At 42.5% G+C, this 3,804-nt stretch overlaps 1 long non-coding RNA gene across 1 annotated transcript; it reads right to left on the bottom strand.

Annotated features, from left to right (window-relative positions):
- Positions 1-280: 280 nt before the first annotated feature.
- LOC140250768 (uncharacterized) lies at positions 281-3,804 on the bottom strand. Its single transcript, XR_011903265.1, has 4 exons — positions 3,710-3,804; positions 3,340-3,458; positions 1,860-1,968; positions 281-723 (listed from the first exon to the last, which is right to left on the bottom strand). It is a non-coding gene; the product is annotated as an uncharacterized lncRNA (long non-coding RNA).

The following is a 3,804-nucleotide window of genomic DNA, read 5'->3' as shown; positions in this document are numbered from 1 at the left end:
AATTAATTTGATATCAAAATTAAAGCCAATTAGTTTAAGATTGAATGACAGCAAAGCTAAAGCCAATTAGTTTAAGATTAGCTTTGGAGTCATTTAAAGCCAGTTAGTTTAAGGTTAAATGATAGCAAAGCTAAAGCCAATTTGATTAAGGTTAAATGATTACAAAGCTAAAGCCAATTTGATTAAGGTTAAATAATTGCAAAGCTAAAACCAATTAATTTTAGATTAAATGATTGCAAAGCTAAAAGCAATTTTATTAAACACTGAATGATTGCAAAGCTAAAGCCAATTTGGTTAAAGTTAAATAAATGTAAAACTACAAGCAATTACTATAAGATTAACAGATTGCAAAGCAAAAAACCAATTTACTTGTAGTTACGTGACTACAAAGCAAAACCTAATGTGGGTAAAGTGAATTGATTCCTAACATAAAACTAATTAGATTAAATTAAAGTGATTGAATGCAAAGCTAAAGCCAATTGTAGTACAGTGAATTGAATGCAAAGCTAAAGCCAATATGGGTGAAGTGAATTGATTCCTAAGCTAAAACTAATTAGGTTAAGTCAGTGTAAAGCTAAAATAGGACTGTAAATCCTACTGTGTGCAGCTGATGTAGTATCGTAATGGCTCATCTGGCCTCCAAAAACTTTATTAAACGCCAACATAGCAGCATGGAGTGCTGCGTCACGAGGAAGCACCCGACAGCCAGGGAACAGAAGGGCCCTAAGGAAGAAAATGGCAAAGTTAGATCGTGGGCTGAAGCCAATGAAACAAACTATTAGCAATACATTAAGATTTAGAGCCACATTGCAAAGTAGATTCAGAATTAACCTCTACATTTAAAACCAATATCTGTACAGTGACAATGAAAATTAACACCACGTATCAGGCTAACAAATTAGGGTTGGGGTGAATGTATAAAGGTCACATTTATTACCCTTATATTCACAATTAGCAAAACAAAAAGCAAAGACAAAAGAAAAGGCAAAAGCCCAAGAGAAGACAACACCAAAGGCAAACATGAGAAAAAGGCGTGCACAAAACCCAAGGGGAAGCTGACGCACAGATCAGACCTAAGACAAGGCTGCAGGCAACACCGAAACAGAGACCAAACTGAACAAAGCAAGGAAGGGTAACATAGGGGGCAAAGCCCAAAAAAGGCTGCATGAAACTCCAAAAAGGAGCTAAAAGGAAGAGAGAACAAGGCAGCAAATGCCAAAATGAAGGACAAGGCCCTACAAAATGATGCAGGCAACTCCAAAATGGAGGCCTGCACCCAAGAGAACGATGCAAAAAACGCCAAAATGCAGAACAATGCCCTACAAAATGATGCAGTGAACGCTGAAAAGGAGGGCAAAGCCCAAGAGAACGACTTAATGAATGCCAAAAGGCATGGCAAGGCCCTACAGAATGATGCAAGGAACGCCAAAATGGAGGGCGAGACCCAAAAGAATGATGAAGAGAACGCTAAAATGGAGGGCAAGGCAAAGAGCACGATGCGGAAACGCCAAAATGCAGGGCAAAGCCCGAGAGAATGATGCCGCGAACGCCGAAATAGAGCACGAGAAAACGATGCAGGCGATGCCAAAATGAAGGGCAAAGCACAAGAAAATGATGCAAACAATGCCAAAATGGAAGGCAAGGCACAAGAGAATGATGTGGGCAATGGCAAAATGGAGGGCAAGGACAACACTGCAAGAAACAGCTGGGAAACAGCACAGATCAAACACAAAGACAACACAGCACTACAAAAACAGACAGACCATAAAACACCCCGAAGTGCAGAAATAAGCTCTGAAACTCTACCTTAAGTCGCAATATGGAACAGATAAAAAACAGGCAGTGTGTGCTGCCCTTACCTGCTGCGCTGATAGTTACCACTCAGCAAAGCTGGTTCTGCGGTGTTCCGGACAATGCAGATTTCTATTCCTCGCTGTTCTCATCAGGAGCTGCACATCTCTCAGGGCTCTAATTAGGGAAACAATTAACGCCATTAGGGATACAATTAACGCCATTAGGGATACAATTAACGCCATTAGGGATACAATTAACGCCATTAGGGATACAATTAACGCCATTAGGGATACAATTAACGCCATTAGGGATACAATTAACGCCATTAGGGATACAATTAATGCTATTTATATGTTTAAATTTGCACTAAGTTTAACAATTTTATTCCACACTATGATTACAATGAAAGTAACATTCACATACAACACAAGGCATCAATTTTTATGGCTACGTTTAGCTTAAGAGACATCTTTAATATTGTGTTAACAATTATATTTACAGAAACGCTACAGGTTACTATAATTACCACTAGAGACCCCATTAAAATAGGGAAACGGATAAAAATTAACATGAACGCCGTAAGCCAGGAAATCCCAGAGAGACAAAGGCAAATTCAAGCAGAAAGCAGACAAAAAAAAATCCCAAAAAAGCAAAACAGAGCAAGCAGCCAACAGTAAGGCAAAAACAAGAGAAAAGGCAAGGGAAAGCCAAAGCAAAAGCAAGGGCAAAGAGACCGTGGTAGGTCATAGAAAAAACAAAGTCCAAAGGAAAGGCAGCGTAGGAGGCCAAGACAAGAACAAAGGGAACGCTAAAACAGAGGGCAAAGCCCTAATGAACGCTGCAGAAAACTGCAAAACAAAGGGCGAGGCCCAAAAGGGCACTGCAGGGAACATCAAGATGGATGGCAAAGTCCAAAAGAACGCTGCAGGGAACATCAAGATACATGGCAACGCCCAAGAAAATGCTGCAAGGAACATCAAGATGGATGGCAAAGTCCAAAAGAACGCTGCAGGGAACATCAAGATGGAGGGCAAGGCCCAAGACAATGCTGCAATGAACGCTGACATGGAAGGCGAGATCCAAGAGAACAGCGCAGGGAACATCAAGATGGATGGCGAGGCCCAAAAGGGCACTGCAAGGAACATTAACGTGGGGGGCAAGGCCCAAAAGGCCACTGAAGGGAACATTGAAATGCAAGGCATGGCCCGAGAGAACAGTGCAAAGATCATCAAGATGGAGGGCAAAGCAGCAGAGGAAATTACTTGGAACTCCAATACGGAATGAAAGGCTGAAGGGAATGCTGCAGTGAGCACCAAAATGAACACCAAAGCCCATAGAGTGCTGAACAGAACAGCAAAAGTGAGAGCAAAGAAAACACCGCATCAAAACCCAAAACAACAGCAAAGAGTAAAGGCAAGAAAAAAGGCAAAAGGAGAAAAGCACACAGCCCATAAGACACCCAAAAGTGCAAAAATAAGCTCTGGAACTCTACCTTAAGTCACAATATGGAACAGATAAAACACAGTCAGTGTGTGCTGCTCTTACCTGCTGGGCTGAGAGTTACCGGTCAGCAAAGCTGGTTCTGCAGGGTTCTAAGCAATGCAGGTTTCTGTTCCTCGCTGTTCTCATCGGGAGCCGCGCATCTCTCGGGGCTCTGCTGGCACCTGTTGGACACAACAATGAAGGCACTGCCCACATCTGCAGGTACCACACTGTGAACAATGCTTCTTACCTGCAGCAATAGGGCTGGGAATACACAAATTCCCACCCCGCTCTCCAAAGGAAGCGGACTCAAGCACAAATGCTGCTCCTTCTACCCATCCTTAAACGCAGCCAAGAGCCCCCCAAAAGGGGAAATCTAAAACCCAGTAATAAAGAAGGAATTTCTTACCGCACTGCAAAGCCCAACACTCACTGTGCAGCCCAAAGGAAAGGATCTCCAAGCAGAGACACAGCCCATACAGTATCCAGCAAGAAAGAGCAACCACTCACAGGAATGCTCTCTTGGAG

Source organism: Excalfactoria chinensis, chromosome 3, assembly GCF_039878825.1.
Source record: "Excalfactoria chinensis isolate bCotChi1 chromosome 3, bCotChi1.hap2, whole genome shotgun sequence".
In the NCBI taxonomy this organism is placed as follows: Eukaryota; Metazoa; Chordata; class Aves; order Galliformes; family Phasianidae; genus Excalfactoria; species Excalfactoria chinensis.
The sequence above is the reverse complement of the archived record's forward strand: the minus strand, read 5'-3'. Positions and strand labels throughout refer to the sequence as shown.